Below are 22110 nucleotides of genomic sequence, written 5' to 3' on the forward strand. Positions count from 1 at the left end.
TCTTTTACTGTTTGGGCGCGAACGACCGTATGGCGAATATGGTGTTAGAGATCAATGTAGCCCGTCTAAGATACACAAAAAGCGGCATTGTGGCCACAGCATTATTCGTTGTCATTTTATTCTACAAGCAGGCATGGGGTAAGAGTGTTAGGGAATTAAAAGCTACACAGCCACAATAATAGTGCATTTTCTTTGCCTCTTGTAGCGTGAAAGGAACTCTATCGTCATCACTCCTGTTTGGCTGTTAAATCAGCAATAGAAATATCTTGAAACTAAACGATAACATTTTACCGACTAACCTCTCTTAAACGAATTCCTTGCGTCGGCTAGTGTATATGCTAAAACCTTTGTTGAAATTTCAAGCAAAGTTGTTGTTGTTGTTGTGGCTGTAAGAAGAAGGAAAAGAAAATGCACGGGCCTGCTACTGGCTCTGTAGCTGAGCCACCTCCGCTGCCTCGTGCAGACAGAAGAGAAAATAGAGAAGAAAGAAAAGGAAGAGGGAGAGACAGACGCGCGCCGGAACAACAGCCGTCGTCCACCACCGAAGCGGTGGCGGGTGCAATGACGGCCTACAACAGATAAAAATTCGGTGGCAAGTCCCCGCCGGGTTGGTGCAGTGGTAAGACGCCCGACTACTGTGCCGGAGTACCCGAGTTCGAACCCGACCTCGGCGGATGCGTTTCGATGGAGGCGAAACGAAGAGGCGTCGTGTGCTGTGCGATGTCAGCGCACGTTAAAGATCCCCAGGTGGTCGAAATTACTGCGTAGCCCTCCACTACGGCTCCTCTTTCTCTCTTTCCACTTTCATCCCCCCCCCCCCCCCTCCTTCCTTCCCTTACGGAGCGGTTCGGGTGTCCACAGAGCAAGCGTGACAGGTACTGCGCCTTTTCCCTTCCTGTGAACCAATTATTATTATTTATTAAGCCCCCGCCGCAAGCGACGGTGACCTACCTGTCCCAGCCCCATCAGGGGAGAGGAAGAGCTAAGTCACAGAACCTTGATTGCTACTCACGCTATGCCTGTTTCTGCCTAGCCGTTTAGGCCCGTTTAAGTTAAGCCTCAAAAGCTAGATGGCTTAGTAATCATCTGCGGTGGATTTACAGAACAAGAGACGGGAGAAGTGGCTTGCTTATTGTCATTTTTATTGCGTGCCAAAAAATTCGAAAATTTGTTTATTCTCCTTCGTGGTGTTGTTCGGCTCCTTTAGCATTGGTCTTTGGGGACACACTTGTCGTCAGATGGTCTGCGGATTAGGCCTTCCGAGCAATGGCATCTGATGTCTAGGACCATGGGGCATCTTATTGCACTTTCTTGTCCGCATTGGGGTTCGCACATTTTCAGTACCGTCGGGCCGAAATCTTCACCCTCGGGGCATGACGGCCGCTCTGCGTGAGAAAGTTTACATTTCACAGCCGTAGGGATCAAGCAAATTGGTAGTGACCACATTCGTCTAGCAAGCAAGCAGGTTCAAGAAAAATACATTGTCTTCGCAACAACGAGGTTGTCTTTTTTACTCGCATATAGTCGGTTAGAAGTCGAGAATGTAGCGGCAAAATTACTCTAAAGACGCCCTTCAACCAATGCTGTCGACAGAGGGGAACCTTCCGGCAAGTGAGGCACAGAATAATTTTTTTCTTCTGACGCTAGTCAGTCGCAGAGAGCGTAGGTTGGCGACCAGTGTTCAAGCCTCTAAAGAAATGGCGACCACCATGGTTTAACACAGAAGTTTGACATCTAAATCCCCCTGAAGGTGAAAACCGTACTAACATGACCTTGACCTTGACAGGTGGCCTACGTGACTATGCCCCAAAGACACATTGCGACCGCCAGTTCACGCGACCTTGACCTTGACAGTGGTCATGGGCCACTTGGTGGGCTACGTGACTATGACCCAAAGTCAAATGGCGACCACAAACCTCAAGGTTAAAACTGTACATACTCTATGGCCCGAACTGCCTGGCGTAGGGAAGCTTTGGGTTAAAAAGGAAATAATAGCTCAGACTTGGGAGATATTGAAAAGGGCCGATGACGTTCCCTCGGAGGGGGCCCGCTCTGTGGACTAATGCGATTGGTTGAAAATACTTCTTTCAATGGTGATCTGTACTTCTTGAATTCTTGACTTGTCATGTTAGTATTAGGCCTTGCGAGGACGTTTTTGCAGGTTAGTTGGTGCGTCACTGGTCATGGCTTTTTTTTTTTGCTCTGACAGACAACACATGAAGGACTGAAGGAACGAAGCGTTCAGTCATGTCAAATTTGTTTCATTCTGTGCCCTCTGTATGCGTTAAAAACTTAAGTCCAATATTATGTCGCCGTCCGAGACGGCTTAGTGACTACGCCGTTCACTGCTGATGCCAAGGATGCCGGATTTAGCCGCGAACGCCGCGGCTGCCCGTTAATGAAGGCAAACGTTATTTAATATTTTCACGCAGGCTATAATAGCCTCAATTATCCTTCAGATTTCGTATCATAGAATGCGAGGGTTTTAGGGAAGCATTTAAGCTTACAGCGATGACTGCCTTTCATTGACTAGGAACTGCGAACTAAGTCTCAGCCTCTCACGGTATTTTATTGCAATTTTTTTTAGGGGGAGGGGGGGGGGGGGCTGGGGCTCTTGCACGTGGACTCCAAAATTAAATACTTTCGAACGAAGAACCATTTCAGGCATCTGGTCATACCTAGCTGCTGCTAAATGAGTGAGCTATTACAAACCAAATCAAAGCAAAACCTAAAAATTGTTCACCTTTCAAGCAAAATTTGGATACGTGTTCTAGATTTGAGTGAAATGAATTTAAAATACTAATATTACGACACGATATTTGCGTTTTGTTTAATGATAACTAAAGAAATGGCGACGAGAATATTTTGGTGGATAAAAGCTTGTCGTCTTGTATTTGTCTGTGTTTTAGAAAGAAAATTAACAGTACGTGTACATAGGCCACGGTAATTGCCATATAACGTGATTTATTTTCTATCTTGGATTCTTCAAATTTATCCTAATTACTGCGAGTGTTTGTAAAATTTTAACAGCCTCTTTCTTTCTTTTCATTTCAGACTGGTATTGAACGACAACACATGTCAAACTGATGAGATTCAATATCTTCGTGAATGCTTTTTGCAATATGAAACAAAACAAAGTAACGCTTGAAACAAGTGATAATGTCTACTTTCTTATTAGTTAAAAAAATAATATAATGCCTCCGCTTTCTGCAGTAAAGAGCTTCTTTATTATTCGTACGCTAGAGCATGAAAAGAGGAGCTAGATTCGAGCAGGGGTTATTCCCTACACGTGAGATAATCTAACACTTTCTTTTGTTCGGCAAGAAAATTATTAAAACCGCTTCTCTCAAACTCTATGAAATGCTTTTTCACGTCATGGCGAACATATACGGAAATCTCTGCTGTATGTAATACTTTCAGTGGTTAATACTTTTCCAGTGGTCCTAAAAGCACAGGGCATCCCTGTGTTCCACTTACTTGCAAACGCAATTTGCAGTACAATCAGTGCAGAGACGACGTTCAGAAGAAGCTTCATTGCTTCTCTCGACGCGACACGCTGTGGCTGAGATGCTTGACCGCTGTGGCTTTGCCCGAGTATACGGGCCTTCGGAACAGCTTTAAATGCAAATTGCAGCCGCAGATAGCGGCACGGCAGTGTATGGTTCTTTGAATATTGTTACGGTGCGCAATATCTAGATGACGACGACGCACTGGTGTGGTGTGGTGAAGAAGACGACGCTCAAGCTAAGCTGGGTTTGTGCTGGTGGTGTGAGCTTCTGAGAGTTATCTGGTTTTTACCGCTTTGTAAGTTTCCCTTAACATTTGGTGGAGGATTGCTGGAAGTGCACCTGTAGGAAACCTGGATCTCCGTAGTGGCCGCCAGATTGGTACCATCACTATGCCATCCGACGCGACATCAGCTTCAGCTGCACCACCGGCTTCCACAGTCGTCATGACGCAGCCTCGTGATCCGGGCACCTTTTGCGGCACCGACCATGTCGACGTAGAAGACTGGATCGGTATGTACGAGCGAGTAAGCAAGCACAATCATTGGGACGCCACCCTCATGCTCGCAAACGTCATCTTCTATCTGGCGGGTACGGCGCGCGTCTGGTTTGAGACGCATGAAGATGATATCACATCCTGGGATATGTGCAAAGAGAAACTTCGCGATCTATTCGGCAAGCCGATCGGACGCAAACTCGGCGCACAAAAAGACCTCGCATCCCGTGCCCAGTCTTCCACGGAATCATATTTGTCGTATATTCAAGATATTCTAGCCTTATGCCGAAAAGTGGACAGCGCCATGTCCGAGTCAGACAAAGTTGGTCACATATTAAAGGGCATTGCAAACGATGTTTACAATCTGCTGCTTTGCAAAGACTGTCCGACGGTCGACTCAGTCATTCAAGTTTGCCGGCAGTTTGAGCAAGCAAAACACCGTCGCATTACTCCCCGCTTCGACCGCTTGCCAAATACAGCTACTACGTCTTCGTGCGAAGACAGTCCAACACTGCAGCAGCCATCGCTGCCTTCAAACTTGACCAGAATTGTTCGCCGAGAGATAGAAGCTATGGCGCCCGTTGCGTTCGCTCCTCAACCGGCAGATGCTACTATAGCTTTAATACAATCTGTCGTTCGCCAGGAGTTCGCAAATGTGGGCCTCAACGCGAACATGGGCTTCAACTCTGGCCAGTCTTCTGCACAGCCCTCGTTCCAACCTAATGCACAGCCATCTGTCCAACCCACCGTTCCGGTGGTAGCAGCTGCGGCTCCAACTGCGCCCTTGCCGACGCGATACCGCTACCGCAATCCGGACGAATGGCGAACCTCGGATGACCGACCGATCTGCTTCACCTGTTCATGTGTCGGCCATATTTCTCGTCATTGCCGCAGCCGTTGGATTCCGCCACCTCGACCCCGATACTTTCCAGATCGCAGCGCCGAATATCCACACCCAAACCATTTCCGGGATACTCGCTCTCGTGACTTTAACTCGCCAGCTCCGCGCATGTCCAGCCGCTCACCGTCGCCTCAGACCCGGAGGTCCCGCTCGCCCCTACCTCACCGTCCACCATCTCCCCACTTCTCTGGCTCTCTTCCGGAAAACTAACCAATGCAGCTCCCGGAGGTGATGCTGCATTGACGACCAGGCCCGAAAATCCTCTGCTGACCCTCGCTAATCGCCGTAACCTTCTAGACATCTGTGTGGATGGTGCCCCTGTTACTGCTCTCATTGACACTGGTGCCCAAATTTCAGTCCTCAGCTCATCCTTTCGCCGCCGTCTCAAAAAGGTTGTCACACCCGCCGCTTCATCCGCCGTTCGTGTCGCCGATGGAAGCGTCGCTGCCGTCGTGGGACTGTGCACTGCGCGCGTCAGTATTTCCGGTCGCACTACCCCTGTCCTCTTCACTGTTATCGACCGCTGCCCTCATGACGTGATCCTCGGCATCGACTTTTTAACGGCCCATTCTGCCCTGATTGATTGCTCAACTGGCCTTCTTCGCTTAGACCTGCCCTACTGCCCAGAAACCAGCGATGTCAAGCCCCGCCTCCGATCCGCCGAATTTGTTCGTCAACCACCCGAAGCTGCTATTTATGTTCCGCTGGCCCCGTTCCCCGCAGTTCCTGACGGCACATACGTCACTTGCCCAATTACCGATGTTGTTCTACGTCGCAACATCATACTCCCTCATACCGTTGTGACTGGCACTGCTAACCGCACCTCTCTTCCCGTCCTTAACTTCAGCCGCTCGACCCAAGTTTTACCCCATTGCATCGCACTTGCTGATCTGGTTCCTTTGGCGGACTGCGAAGTTGCTGCTTTAACGCCTCAGCATCTGTCGGAGCAGCATATATCAGCTTCTTCACATTCGAACCTCTTTTCAAGCATGATATCTGCGGATCTGCCAGCTGACCAAGCCAGAGCTCTCTCCGACCTTTTGCTGTCGTACGCTGATATATTTGATTTCGGGGACCGACCATTGGGCCAAACATCCGTTGTGACCCATCGAATCAATACGGGTGATGCAAGCCCCATCCACAGACGGCCTTATCGTGTTTCCCTTACTGAGCGGCATGCTATACAGAAAGAAGTTGACAAGATGCTGACGGAAAACATTATTGAGCCTTCCTGCAGTCCCTGGGCGTCCCCTGTCGTATTGGTCAAAAAGAAAGACCAAAGTTGGAGGTTTTGTGTGGACTATCGCCACCTTAATCAAATAACAAAGAAAGATGTTTACCCTCTTCCACGAATTGACGACGCGCTTGACTGCTTGCATGGTGCCAGCTATTTTTCTTCTATCGACATGCGTTCAGGCTACTGGCAAATTGCTGTCGACGAACGGGATCGCGAGAAAACCGCATTTGTCACCCCCGACGGACTCTATCAATTCAAGGTGATGCCATTTGGACTCTGTAACGCTCCTGCGACATTCGAGTGCATGATGGACTCGCTCCTTCGTGGCTTCAAGTGGACAACATGTTTATGCTACTTAGATGACGTCGTAGTTTTGTCTTCCACGTTCGCAACGCACCTTGATCGACTTTCTACAGTCCTGGCCGTTTTTCGCCGCGCCGGTCTTCAACTGAACGCCAAAAAATGCAGCTTCGGTAGGCGCCAAATCAAAGTCCTGGGTCATTTGGTTGATGCAAATGGTGTACAGCCCGACCCTGACAAGGTTCGAGCCGTGCGCGAGTTCCCCACGTAGCTCAAGTGACGTGCGAAGCTTCCTTGGCCTTTGCTCCTACTTCCGCCGCTTCATTCGGAACTTCGCAGACATCGCTCGTCCGCTTACCTCTCTTCTGAAGAAAAACGTACCTTTCACATGGGGTTCTGACCAAGCATATGCCTTCACGACGCTTATTTCCGCCCTCACTACACCACCTGTTTTGGCGCACTTCGATCCTTCTGCACCTACCGAACTGCGCACCGATGCTAGCGGCCATGGTATTGGTGCTGTCCTTGCCCAATCCCAGCATGGGTCCTCCCGCGTCATTGCTTATGCCAGCCGCCTGCTTTCGTCCTCTGAGCGCAATTATTCAATTACAGAGCGGGAATGCCTTGCACTCGTTTGGGCGCTGACGAAATTTCGCCCTTATTTGTTTGGGCGGTCTTTCTGTGTAGTCACAGACCATCATGCTTTGTGTTGGCTGTCCTCACTTAAGGACCCCACTGGCCGTTTAGGTCGCTGGGCCTTGCGAATACAAGAGTACGAGTTTACTGTGGTATACAAGTCCGGCCACTTACACCAAGACGCTGACTGCTTGTCCCGCCATCCCGTAGATCCTCCCGATTTGTCCGACCATACTGCTGACGACTACATTTTGTCCATCTCGGACTTTATAAATATCGCCTCAGAACAGCGTCGGGATCCTGCCCTGCAACCAATTATAAACCAGCTGCGCAACAACCCCGACTCTTCCGCCAGCATGTTTGTGCTCCATAACGAGACATTATACAGACGCAACATGCGTCCAGATGGCGCGGACCTTTTACTGGTTGTTCCGGCTCATCTGCGCTCTACTGTCCTCGCCCAACTTCACGACGCCCCTACAGCAGGACACTTGGGAGTATCACGCACGTACGACCGTGTGCGACGACGATTTTTCTGGCCTGGTCTTTACCGCTCTGTCCGTCGCTACGTCGCCGCTTGTGAGCTATGTCAGCGCCGTAAGACACCATCGCTTCAACCTAGTGGGCCCCTGCAACCAATCTCAGTGCCGACTGAACCGTTTTCTCGTATGGGCCTCGATCTTCTTGGGCCTTTTCCGACGTCGACGTCTGGAAACAAATGGATTGCTGTGGCGACTGATTATGCTACCCGATATGCTATAACCAGGGCCATCCCCACCAGCTGCGCCACCGACGTTGCTGACTTTCTTTTGCATGACGTAATCTTGATTCATGGCGCTCCGCGTCAACTGCTCACAGATCGTGGCCGCTGTTTCCTTTCTAAAGTTGTTCATGACCTTCTCCGCTCATGCGCTACTCGTCACCAATTCACCACGGCCTACCATCCGCAAACGAACGGTCTTACTGAGCGCCTTAATCGCACACTGACCGACATGCTATCTATGTATGTGTCCGATCACCATCGTGACTGGGACATCTCCTTACCTTTCGTCACGTTCGCCTATAACTCCTCACGCCATGATACCGCCGGATACTCTCCCTTTTATCTACTTTTCGGCCGCAACCCTTTACTCCCCTTCGACACCTTGCTGCCTCTTGACAACTCTTCCTGTAGTTACGCTTCGGACGCCATCGCCCGCGCTGATGCCGCCCGCCACATTGCTCGAGACCGGCTTGGCGCGTCTCAGTGCTCACAAAAGCGTCGTTATGACCTACATCACCGAGACGTCCACTACCCTCCTGGTTCCCTCGTGCTTCTTTGGCTCCCGGCCCGTCGTGTGGGGATGTGCGAGAAACTTCTGCCTCGTTACGTAGGTCCTTACTGCGTCCTGCGACAAGTCACCGATGTGACTTATGAGATCGCCCCTCTACAGCCCAAGTATCCTTCCACAACCCCTCATCCAGAAATTGTGCACGTCGCCCGTCTGAAACCGTACTATTCAAGTTCTCCTGTGTAGGCAGCACCGGGACGGTGCTTCTCCCGCGCGGGGAATACTGTTACGGTGCGCAATATCTAGATGACGACGACGCACTGGTGTGGTGTGGTGAAGAAGACGACGCTCAAGCTAAGCTGGGTTTGTGCTGGTGGTGTGAGCTTCTGGGAGTTATCTGGCTTTTACCGCTTTGTAAGTTTCCCTTAACAATATAATTATTTACTGATATGTCCTTTAATTTGTACGTAATTAGAATGTATAATGAAAAACTTTCCGTCCGGTCCTCGCACAGTACCATGAATCGCTCAAACTGTTTCTGATATTCGTGTTGGGGTTTGGAATCCGTGCGGCGAGTTTCTTTTTTTCTTTTATTTTAGCTTGACGCATTATATCATCGCATAGAACTACTCTTAGCCGCTGCCTCAGCACGTTGCCGCTTTTTCTTCTTTGTCCACGTATGACTGACATACAGGACTCGCCACGTGCCCGCTGTGTTCTTTCCTGGCCTCTAGTCCGTGGCTCTCGGCGACCTTGTAACCGGTGTGGAACACTTCGAGACGGTGGCGGGTCCTATGCCAGTCATACTTGGCCAAAGAAGAAAAAGCGGCAACGTGCAGCAGAAGCGGCAGATAATAGTTATGTGTTATTTATGACATAACGCATTAAACTAAAAAAAGAAACTGACCGCTCGGTTCCCAAACGCCCACACTAACATCGGAAACAGTATGAGGGAATGACAGCCCGTCTATGCGATTCATATCACAGTACTGGGACCGGACGGTCAGTTTTTCATTTTTTCATTATCCATTTCTAATTACATCCGAATAAAAGGACATTTCAATAAATATAGAATAAGCAACTAATAGTTTGATGTGATAACACGACTCATTAAAATCGAAAAAAAGGAAGTGACCGTTCGGTTGACAAACCCTAGCACGAATATTAGAGACAATCTGAGCGAATTGAGCAATGTCAGGGCACGCGAAAAAACCAGAGTTGGTCGATTTTTGCGGAGACTTCTACTACAGCGTTTCTCATAGCCCGAGTCGCTTTGGGAAACCTCATAAACCAAACTAAACCAAACACGTTTGAGTGAATGACAGCCTCTCTCTGCAATTCTTGTTCCGGTCCCATCTAGTATAGTTCCCACATAGGGGTCAATGCGGACAATAAATCTTTTCAATCCAATCCAATCCAATCCAATCTGCACCGGCTGTGTTGGGGTGCAGATTGGATTGGATATTCGTGTTGGGGTTTGGAATCCGAGCGGCGAATTTATTTCTTATTTTTTTTTTGTTTTTAGCTTGACGCATCATATCATTGCATTGAACTATTCTTAGCCGCTGCCGCAGCACGTTGCCGCTTTTTCTTCTTTGCCCACGTATGACTGACATATAGGACTCGCCACGTGCGCGATGTGTTCTTCACTGGCCGCTAGTCCGTGGCTTTCGGCGACCTTGAAACCGGTGTGGAACACTTCGAGCAGGTGGCGGGTACTATGTCAGTCATACTTGGCAGGACACCGCGTTTTCAATGCGCGGCTTTTTTCATAACTTTTCATACAAACTTCATTTGGTTTGCAGGAAAGGAAAGCTGCTGTATCTTTTACATGTGTTTCTTGCGGACAACTGAGCCACGCCGTACGGGAAGACATGAATGTAGAGTGGAAGGGTAAAGAGAGAAAAAGGAGCCGTAGTGGAGGGCTGCGGAGAAAAAATGTGAGAGCGTGACTTTGGCCTGGTCATGTTTTTGAAAATATCTAATAATGTATATATATATATATATATATATATATATATATATATATATATTAGTGAGAGACCGGAAAGCGTGGCGTGATATGGTCAATAGTGTCACGAGGAGTCGGACACGACTGAACGACTGAACTGAACTGATATATATATATATGAAGGAAAGAAGCCGACAGTCGGCGAGGCCAAGGAAAGCATTGGGGATTGTACTTTGTCTTTTTTTTTATTTTTACTTCATAATCACGTAAATTAGTAATGTAATGTGTTTATGGGAAAGATAAATAAACACAAAGTAGAAAGAAAAACAACGTGCCGATGGTGGGAACCGAACCCACGACCTCCGAATAACGCGTCCGGTGCTCTTCCAACTGAGCTACATCGGCCGCTGTCCCCCCTACTACTTTTTTGGGTATTAATGCTGTCTGTATACGAACCTTGAGAGTGTTCACCATTTACGTGATTATGAAGTAAAGATTAAAAAAAAAAGACAAAGTACAATCCCGAATGCTTTCCTTGGCCTCGCCGACTGTCGGCTTCTTTCCTTCATGTATTATAACGAGTACCCTCATTTCCCCTTCATTTATCTGCTGTTAGCTTACGGGGGTCTCGGTTCTGGCAGTCTTGAAGCCATAGGTAGCGTAAGAGGGTTCTAGCACAGCTTTCGCCCTCACTCGTGATCACGTTCTACGTGACGCTGGCGGTAACACAGGACGTTACACGTCCACCGCTATAGTTGAGGGTGACGCTGGTGAACACTCTCAAGGTTCGTATACAGACAACATTAATATCCAAGAAAGTAGCAGGGGGGACAGCGGCCGATGTAGCTCAGTTGGAAGAGCACCGGACGCGTTATTCGGAGGTCGTGGGTTCGGTTCGCACCATCGGCACATTGTTTTTCTTTCTATTTTGTGTTAATTTATCTTTCCCCTAAACACATTACATTACTAATTTACGTGATTATGAAGTAAAATATAAAAAAAGAGAAAGTACAATCCCCAATGCTTTCCTTTGCCTCACCGACTCTCGGCTTCTTTCCTTCATGTATTATAACGAGTACCCTCATTTCCCCTTCATTTATCTGCTTGTAGCTTACGGGGGTCTCGGTTCTGGCACTCTTGAAGCCATAGGTAGCGTAAGAGGGTTCTAGCACAGCTTTCGCTCTCACTCGTGATCACGTTCTACGTGACGCTGGCGGTAACACAGGACGTTACACGTCCACCGCTATATTTGAGGGTGGCGCTGGTGAACACTCTCAAGGTTCGTATACAGACAACATTAATATCCAAGAAAGTAGCAGGGGGGACAGCGGCTGATGTAGCTCAGTTGGAAGAGCACCGGACGCGTTATTCGGAGGTCATGGGTTCGGTTCCCACCATCAGCACGTTGTTTTTCTACTTTGTGTTTATTTATCTTTCCCCTAAACACATTACATTACTAATTTACGTGATTATGAAGTAAAAATTAAAAAAAAAGACAAAGTACAATCCTCAATGCTTTCTTTGGCCTCGCCGACTGTCGGCTTCTTTCCTTCATGTATTAATACGAGTACCCTCATTTCCCCTTCATTTATCTGCTTGTAGCTTACGGGGGTCTCGGTTCTGGCAGTCTTGAAACCATAGGTAGCGTAAGAGGGTTCTAGCACAGCTTTCGCTCTCACTCGTGATCACGTTCTACGTGACGCTGGCGGTAACACAGGACGTTACACGTCCACCGCTATATTTGAGGGTGGCGCTGGTGAACACTCTCAAGGTTCGTATACAGACAACATTAATATCCAAGAAAGTAGCAGGGGGGACAGCGGCCGATGTAGCTCAGTTGGAAGAGCACCGGACGCGTTATTCGGAGGTCGTGGGTTTGGTTCCCACCATCGGCACGTTGTTTTCCTTTCTACTTTGTGTTTATTTATCTTTTCCCTAAACACATTACATTACTAATTTATGTGATTATGAAGTAAAAATTAAAAAAAAAGACAAAGTGCAATCCCCAATGCTTTCCTTCGCCTCGCCGACTGTCGGCTTCTTTCCTTCATGTATTATAACGAGTACCCTCATTTCCCCTTTATTTATCTGCATGTAGCTCACGGGGGTCTCGGTTCTGGCAGTCTTGAAACCATAGGTAGCGTAAGAGGGTTCTAGCACAGCTTTCACCCTGACTCGTGATCACGTTCTACGTGACGCTGGCGGTAACACAGGACGTTACACGTCCACCGCTATATTTGAGGGTGGCGCTGGTGAACACTCTCAAGGTTCGTATACAGACAACATTAATATCCAAGAAAGTAGCAGGGGGGACAGCGGCCGATGTAGCTCAGTTGGAAGAGCACCGGACGCGTTATTCGAAGGTCGTGGGTTTGGTTCCCACCATCGGCACGTTGTTTTCCTTTCTACTTTGTGTTTATTTATCTTTTCCCTAAACACATTACATTACTAATTTATGTGATTATGAAGTAAAAATTAAAAAAAAAGACAAAGTGCAATCCCCAATGCTTTCCTTCGCCTCGCCGACTGTCGGCTTCTTTCCTTCATGTATTATAACGAGTACCCTCATTTCCCCTTTATTTATCTGCTTGTAGCTCACGGGGGTCTCGGTTCTGGCAGTCTTGAAACCATAGGTAGCGTAAGAGGGTTCTAGCACAGCTTTCGCCCTGACTCGTGATCACGTTCTACGTGACGCTGGCGGTAACACAGGACGTTACACGTCCACCGCTATATTTGAGGGTGGCGCTGGTGAACACTCTCAAGGTTCGTATACAGACAACATTAATATCCAAGAAAGTAGCAGGGGGGACAGCGGCCGATGTAGCTCAGTTGGAAGAGCACCGGACGCGTTATTCGGAGGTCGTGGGTTTGGTTCCCACCATCGGCACGTTGTTTTCCTTTCTACTTTGTGTTTATTTATCTTTTCCCTAAACACATTACATTACTAATTTACGTGATTATGAAGTAAAAATTAAAAAAAAAAGACAAAGTGCAATCCCCAATGCTTTCCTTCGCCTCGCCGACTGTCGGCTTCTTTCCTTCATGTATTATAACGAGTACCCTCATTTCCCCTTTATTTATCTGCTTGTAGCTCACGGGGGTCTCGGTTCTGGCAGTCTTGAAACCATAGGTAGCGTAAGAGGGTTCTAGCACAGCTTTCGCCCTGACTCGTGATCACGTTCTACGTGACGCTGGCGGTAACACAGGACGTTACACGTCCACCGCTATATTTGAGGGTGGCGCTGGTGAACACTCTCAAGGTTCGTATGCAGACAACATTAATATCCAAGAAAGTAGCAGGGGGGACAGCGGCCGATGTAGCTCAGTTGGAAGAGCACCGGACGCGTTATTCGGAGGTCGTGGGTTTGGTTCCCACCATCGGCACGTTGTTTTTCTTTCTACTTTGTGTTTATTTATCTTTCCTTAAATACATTACATTACTAATTTACGTGATTATGAAGTAAAAATTAAAAAAAGGCAAAGTACAATCCCCAATGCTTTCCTTGGCCTCGCCGACTGTTGGCTTCTTTCCTTCATGTATTATAACGGGTACCCTCATTCCCCTTCATTTATCTATATATATATATATATATATATATATATATATATATATATATATATATATATTCTTCTCCTCCTTCTTCCTACAGCCACAACAACATTTTGCTTATTTTGAATAATTATTATTATTATTATTCAAAATATGCAAAATGTTGTGCCTGTAGGAGAAGGAGAAGAAAATACACGGGCCTGTTACTGGCTTTGGCTGAGCCACCTCCGCTGCCTCGTGCGAACAAAAGAGAGAAAGTAGAGAAGGAAAGAAAAGGAAGAGGGGGAGAAAGACGCGCGCCTCAACAGCCATCGTCCATCACCTAAGTTGTGGCGGGTGCAATGACGGCCTACAACAGATAAAATTCGGCGGCTGGCTAGCCCCCGCCGCAAGCGGCGTTGACCTACTGTCACAACCCCGTAGGACCAAAAACAGCCACCCTTCACCACCTGCCCCCAATATGCAAAATGACTGATCTAGCCCGTGTGCTTGAGTGTACGTAAAATATCCCCAGGTGCTCGAAATTACTCGGCAGCCCTTCACTAGTGGACCCCTGTCTTTTCTTCCGCTTTCACTTCCACCTTCCTCCCTTACATTACGGCGCTGTTCCGCCGGGGTGGCGCAGTAGTGGGACGCCCGACTACTGTGCCGGAGTACCTGGGTTCGAACCCGACCTCGGCGGCTGCGTTTCGATGTAGGCGAAACGAAGAGGCGTCCGTGTGCTGTGCGAAGTCAGCGCACGTTAAAGACCCCCAGGTGGTCGAAATTACTCCATAGCTCTCCACTACGGCTCCTCTTTCTTTCCACTTTTACCCCCACCTTCCTCTCTTCCCTTTCGACGCGGTCGAGGCGTCCACAGGAAACAAGTGAGACAGTTACCACGCCTTTCTCTTCCTATAAATCAATCAATCATTTTTTCTTCAGGTGTCCAAAGAAACACGTGTGACAGATACTGCGCCTTTCCCTTCCTGTGAAGCAATTATTATTATTGTTATTTGACCTGGTTACGTGTGGTGTCGAGCAATAATTTTCATTCTAACGGAATTCATTGGAATAGTTTGGGAAACGAGCCAGTTGCTAGATCAGTGGAAAACGGCAGAAATAATACTAATACCCAAACCGGGAAAACCCCCGCAATTGGAAAATTTGAGACCGATTTCCCTAACCTCATGGATAGGGAAGTTGCTGGAGCTCGTAATACAGACGAGATTAACGTGCTTCATGGAGCAAAACAACCTGTGGCCGCATGAAATGGTCGGTTTCCGACCACACTTGTGCACGCAGGACGTAATGCTCCGACTAAAGCATGATATCATAGACTCGCGATCGAGAGACGCCAAAGTAATCCTGGGCCTAGACCTCACCAAGGCTTTCGACAATGTCAGGAACGAGGCTATTCTCGAAGGGCTCGAAGTGCTCGGAGTAGGGGAGAGAACGTACAACTACATAAAAGACTTCTTATCGGGCAGAAAAGCCTGCACGATATTTCAAAATTTAGAATCTCCTGCGATAGAGTTAGGAAGCAAAGGCCCACTACAGGGCTCAGTGCTATCGCCTTTCCTATTCAACGTGGCAATGAGAGGCCTCCCGGGTAAACTTAACTAAATCAAGGGGCTAAAGTTTAGCATGTATGCGGACGATATTAACCTCTGGATTAACCATGGGAGCGATGCGATTACGGAGGGACGCCTACAGGCAGCGACCGACATCATTGTCGATTACGCGGCTAAAAGGGGACTTTCGTGCTCCCCGCATAAATCTAAGTTGTTCGTTTATAACCCAAAGTACCTCCACTGCAAGAATAGCGGGGAGTTTCATATTCAGGTGGAGGGCAAACCGGTGCCAAAAGTAGATCAGATCAGGATTTTGGTGATGGTCATTCAATCCCACGGCCATAACAGTGAGGTCCGGAAAAAATGAGAAAGTTAAGCGATGCAAACCCTTGGGCTCTTGAGTAGGGTCGCCACTAAAGGAAGATGCCTCAAGGAGAGAAATTTACTAAAACTCATCCAGGCACATGTAATAAGCAGAATCAGTTACGCAACGACCTACCTGGACATCAAGGCCGGCGAAAAAGAGAAGTTAGACTGCCTGATTCGAAGATGCGTTAAGAAGGCGCTAGGACTGCCCATGGGTACCTCGAGCGAACGACTGCTCGAACTCGGGGTGCATAACACGTGGGCAGAATTGGCGGAGGCAGTGAGAGTCTCCCAATTAGAGAGACTAAGCACCACCGTGACGGGTAGGGTAATCCTTGCAAAAGTAGGCCTCAACCCAGACAGAGGAGTTCAAAAAAAAAAAAAAAAAAACGTCACAATTAATAGTTAAATCAGGAATGCCTTGGCGGGGAAGAGGACGTCCATTTCCGATGGTATTAAAAGTTGTACAACCAACCAATAATTTTCCTTTAATTTAGGTTAATTGATTGAACGTACTTCATTGAATAGGAAGGCTCATGTCCATGTAGGGGGGTTAATTGGAGTAGACAGAATCTTCATTATTTGCACAGGTCGTCACTCAAATCATATTGCTTTGACAAGGCCAATAAGGAAGCCATACTTGGAAACATCTGTGTTAGCATCAGCTTCTGGAAGGGAACGGAAGTTCAGGCTGTAGGGTTCGATCTCGGAGCGTCCAGTAGAAAAAGCAGGGCAATCCCAGAGTAGATGAGATATGCCGCCGTGTGTTAGAGTCGTACAGGGGGGGGGGGGGGGGGGGCACGTAATTATTTCCTCTATACTGACTCTAGCGGGCCATAATACGTGGCGTGTAAACCGCATGGGCGATGAGCTTATTCAAGAAGACTTCTTGACTTCAGGTGAGGTGGGTTTTTTCGCGTAAAAGGTGGGTCTGGTGTGGCCACCTGCATGTGATGCTGACTGAGGCTACGAAGACTTGTCCGAGTATAGTGCATCAGGGCAAGAGAAGGGGTGTGTTGCCCGCCCGAGGTTGAGTAAGGCTGAAGCAAGGGGGATGGGGAAGTAAATGTGGTCATCCCACCTGCCAGGGCAGCCGCGGCGTGTGCCGCTGCATTCGTCCTGATTTGTCCTGATACCTGATTCGTCCGAGTGACCTGGGGTACACTGAATAACGACGGTTCTGGTTGCGAGTTGGTGGCGCTTAAGGAGGCGCTGTATGGCCGTAGCAGTTGTATCTTGCGATCCCGTAGTAGCGATTTTCTTTTAGGCTTCATAGGAATTAGTAAGAATAGGTACTGAACCAGTTCCGGTGCAAGACACTTCTGACAAGGCTCCCTAAATCGCGAGGAGTTGAGCATGAAGAGAGGTACCTTAAGGTGGGTGGCAGGAATAAGCGCCTGAAAGGGAAGGGTTGTCAACGCATACCCCGTCCATAGATGCTAATTCGCTAGTAATCGAAACGTCGATGTATATGTCAGTCGTATCAGGGATTTACACTTGTCGGTGATGGGCAGCGAGGAGCACTCGAGGAATGACAAAATCGCGGTTTATAGGTCGGCAATGGAGGCGTGTGACCACTGGCATCACCCAAGGGAGAAGAGATGCGTATAGGGCTGGTGTTTTGTCGTTACGCTGTTCATTACAAGAGAGCAAGAGACGCCCTTGGACAGTGTTCTCTAGACGTATTCGATGACGCGACTGTAACTTGGAAACGATGGTAGCGAGCGGTGGAAGAGCAGCCAAACGCTCAAGTTCAGCTATAGGAGTACGCTCTTGGTATGCAGTTTCACCCATGACGTAGACGCTGGCTCCCGTGTGCTCCTCTATTCGCTGAGATCTGCCTGAAACTTGTAACACTGCTACAAACGGTGGAACTATTTTCTCACTGTTCATCTGCCACGTCTCGTAGACCTGCGGCTTGGTAGCTGAAATTTTCCCACTGTTTTCAATGCTATGCACTGGCTGCTTTTGTTGCCTTTTGTTGTTGTGCTTACTCGACACATTTTTCTGCTTCATGTCTGCACTTTTCGTAGAGCAGCATATTCTCGCTAAATGCCCTCTCTTGCTGCATGAGTTGCAACGGGATTTGGCATGCTGGCATACTGCTGCGTAGTGTAGCTCTCCTATCGTCTGTGTCACTTGCGCTCGTCTCGTAGAGTAAGCTGTCTGAGCTTCGGCCACGCCCTGCATTTGCATCAACATGCTTGAGTCTATTCTGGCTGTCTCCATCGCAACAAGGATATTGACTGCTAACTCGAACGTCAGGTTCTGCTCTTCAAGAAGGTGCCACTGCATTGACGCGTCATTAATGCCGCAAGCGGGTCTGTCCCGCAGCATGTCACTAAGAAAGGTGCCGTACTCACAGTTCGCCGACAGCTTTTTCAGCGATGCCGTGTAATTGTTGACGGATTCATCTGGTTGGCTTTGGCGGCTGTTGAAGTTGACGCGGCACACCACCACGGAAGGCTTCGGAATGAAGTGGTGGGAGAGCGCGCTGAATATCTTGTAGATGGAGACTTGGTCGGGTGTCTCAGGCATCACCAGGCTTCGTAGCAAGGAGTATGTGTTGGGTCCGCAACATGTCGGGAACACAGACCTTTGCTTTTCCCCGGGAACGCTGTTAGCGTCGAAAAACAGCTTCACTCGCTCCAGGTACTCTGTCAAGGTTGCTCCTTCTCCGTGAAACGGCTTCAATACTCCGTAGGTCGGCATGGTTGCAAATAATTTAGTGCAATGCCGGAAAAACGTTTTACCTCATCGCCAGAATGTTATAGGGTTGTAAAGGGCCGAGCCCCAAGACGCCTATGCGTGGGTCACCAACGTGCCCTGAGAAGGGCGCGGGTAGGTTCGCCCAGAAGGCAGGCCGTACACATAGCTAGCGAGACAGACTAGCTCTCCTCGCTGTACGCGGGGAGAGTGTTTATTCCACTCTTTCCCTTCCCGCGTCTTCTCTATGGAACTCAAACCGGTCTGTGTGGGTCAATACCCGCATCTGAAGAAGACAGAGTTTGCCACCTCTTAAAAGCATCGTGGATGAGGTATATAACTTTAAATCACAAAAGATAACTTGGATTCTACCGTGGCCGTCATCAAGCACTGTCGCACGCTCGAAGTTTTAAAGCTGCGTGTCATAACCCCGATGTTCGGTCGTTTGCGTAATGTACCTACTGTTGGAAGCGTGAATACTCATGAGCCTCCAAATTTACCCGACATGATTCGCCAAACTGTCCGTGATGAACTCTCCTACCATCGATATGTTGAGCCGCAGTGCAAACCTTGTGACAGCTGCCCCCTGAAGGCAGCTCCGATCAAGCGCTCCTCTTCTTGGCGTACCACCGCACGCACTCATCCTGTCCGCGAACCACGGAACAACTTCTACGGCTTTGCTCTATTCACATGTTCCTACTATAGCGCGCCACCCCTCCAAAATGGCACCAGTGGTTGGAATTTGCTGATTGCTTCGATCCTGACTCCGAAGGCTATTATCTGGACCGTGCTCGTGAACCACCCCTATGTTACCACTCTGGTAGCTTGGCCACATATCCCGTTTCAGCCTCCGCCGAAACCAGGTTACACGCTACCAGCGCCAATGGTAGAATCGTCGGTTTCAGTCCAGAAGTCCGTGACCCGACCTTCGTGACCCGACAATTCCGCCCCCATCAGGCCCCTACCGCTAAGCACCATAACGAAAATACTCTCCAGGTTCTTACCGGACCTTGACACTCCCTGCTCGCCGCTCCTGATGTTCGCTGTCTCCCCGCCGTTCTTCGCCGCCACCTGGAAATTAGCGTGTGCGGCTGATGGAGGTGCGGGCGCCAGGTCACTGATGTAACCAATTCCTCTACATGTCGTTATGCTAAAGAACCGCTTGAAGTCTGTGTTTGTGTTATGGTCGTAGTGGATACTGGTTCTACACTGTCCTCGATAAACTTAGATTTTAAGAATCGCCTCAACCGTAAAATTAGAATTGGTTGGAATAGAACATGTCATATTTCGTGGCGTGGGGGGAAAATTTTCGGTTCCACTTTGTATTTGCTATGTAAATTTAGCGATTGCTGGCCACGTGTTTAGAACTAAATTTAAGGTGCTCTCTCTCTCTCTACGCGCATTATTCTAGGTGTTGACTTTGCACAACAATGTGGCAAAGGGGCCGAATAGCAATAAGACCTAGCCTTCTATTGTCCCTCATAAAAGAATGGCCATGGGCTCCTCAAGCATTTTCTGTCTTGGAAGATACCGTCGTTCCGGCGATGTCCGCCATCTTCGTCCCAGTTGTGTCCTCGGGAGTGGATTTCAATGCCTTCGACGTTCTGGTGGAACCCGCTTCCCTTGCCGGCGCGAAAAAGAGTGGGCTGGTGCCCCACAGCGTAGTTCGAGTGAACGAGGGTCATGCCACGCTTTTGACTCTTAATCATTCCAACAAAGTTGCCGTATTGCCGCGTGGTTTGAAACTCGCCTACTTTGAAGAACGCCTTTCTATGCCAATTGCCTCATTCAGTGACATGCGCTGCTCGTCCAACTAGACGTTCGGATCTGACCGATTCCAGTCCATGATAAACAAATTGCTATCCACCAGCGACCGCTGGATATTGATGGCAGTTCGTTTGAAGCATGTGGGTATGTTTGACTTCGCTTGAGATCAGACGCCACCGATTCCGCCTTCCCGCTCCTATCACATGATCGATGCCTGGTCTTATCCCCCGGCATCGATTAGACCCCGATTAGACGGATGCTATACCGTGTCTTACCTTAAAAACGTAAGATGAGTGATGATCAGGTCCGCGATATGCTGCACCCAAAAAAATAGACCCCCCCCCCCCCCCCCCCCCCCGCCAACGTCACGAATGACGTTTCGGAGGAGGGGTGAAGGGGGCGATCGCTCCTTGGTGGGCAAAACATTCCGCTGCTGGTGGCATGGCGCGGAGGATTTGGTCTCGTCTGGTGACAACTTGCTGTGTTTTTCGCAACGCCGTCAAGATCCCGCGTGGTGTGATGTTATATTCGATCGCCGATGACCAACTGTATGTTTCTTCCGTTCTATACGCGGTCCAAATGTGTTTTTCAGCTGTGCAAAGAGCCAAGCGACAAACGTCGTGCGCCGGCAAGCCTCAACATTGTTCTCGACGGTAAGCACATTTTTCTGCTATACAAGTGCGTTCGCGTAATTCTGGGAAAAAGAACAAGTACTTATTAGTTTGCTTTATTGCCCTTCCAAACGAATCGTGCTGAATGCTGGCCAATCGCGCTCCTAAAGGCCCGGGCGGCATGCGATTGATTGCAGCGTTTTTAGAGATTGTTGCTCGGCATTGAATTTATTCCAGTTCAGTAGGTCATGTTGAAGGAGATAGCTCTCTCACCAAACGGCTCCCCAGGTCATGCCAGCGGCATGATGCCGAAGTGAACAGCATCCCTTGACGGAATCGTTATATAGCTCGTTCAAAAGCTATCGTGTCCCAAGCGAAAAGTGTTTTTACTGAAATCATTTAAGCGCCCTTATGAATATTTGTGTGCCTTGTATGAATAGTATTTTGTAGCACAAATCGCGCTTTGTTACTTTTCATACCACGGGACTCATTCGCGCGTCATTGATAGCTACCTTGTAACAGTTTTGGTTACAATACTACACGCTTAGGCGGAAATACTTTTTTTTTTGTCTGGTGGAATATAACAAAAACTAAAAATGTCTGTACTTGGGTTGGAAATCATCCAGCCAAGCACGAAGCTCGCGCGTGCGCAGCTATTTTCACTCATAACTGCCTACGCTTCGTAGGGCTCACAGTCGGTTTTGTTAAGATTAAAATAGAACATAAAATGATGCCGGTAATATGCCTGCATTGACCCGTTTTCCAGCATGCTTACGTCCTATGAGTTTCAAGTGTTTGGTAGGACTTCAGGTCGTCCGCGAGCGGCCGTGCCAGTTCATTGAACAAAAATAATTGCATGCATGCTTGCCGAGACTGTCATCTTTTTCAAGGCGAAAATTGCTAATAGGTGCGTGTACTAAGGAGTGCTGCATATTGTGCCGGATGCGAATATGGCTATTCAAGATTTGAAGCAAAAATTGCACAGAAGCGGGCAGCTTCCCGCCGCTTCTTGCAGCAGGGAGACCCGGCTGAAAAGAGCGTTTTTGCCCACCAAGCCAGGTCATCACGTGCCTTCCTGACGTCACATTGTTTGTAAACAGGGAGAAGTCTTATATTCAGGAATCATCGAGCCTGTGGGCAGCCCCTGTGGCTCTCGTGAAACAAAACGATGGCATATGGCGATTTTGTGTCGACGATCGCCCCTTCAACACTGTTATAAAAAAGAATGTTTACCCGCTTCCGCGCTTTTATGATGCCAT

General features: G+C 48.5%; 1 long non-coding RNA gene across 1 annotated transcript; it reads right to left on the reverse strand.

Moving 5' to 3' along the window:
- Positions 1-1131: 1131 nt before the first annotated feature.
- Positions 1132-3628, reverse strand: LOC146181809 (uncharacterized). The gene is made up of 2 exons (XR_014700022.1): positions 3478-3628; positions 1132-1385 (listed from the first exon to the last, which is right to left on the reverse strand). It is a non-coding gene; the product is annotated as an uncharacterized LOC146181809 (long non-coding RNA).
- Between the last annotated feature and the right edge of the window lie 18482 nt (positions 3629-22110).

The sequence above is a fragment of the Amblyomma maculatum genome, chromosome 8 (assembly GCF_055883805.1).
Source record: "Amblyomma maculatum isolate TAMU_Amacu chromosome 8, ASM5588380v1, whole genome shotgun sequence".
NCBI classification, from domain to species: Eukaryota; Metazoa; Arthropoda; class Arachnida; order Ixodida; family Ixodidae; genus Amblyomma; species Amblyomma maculatum.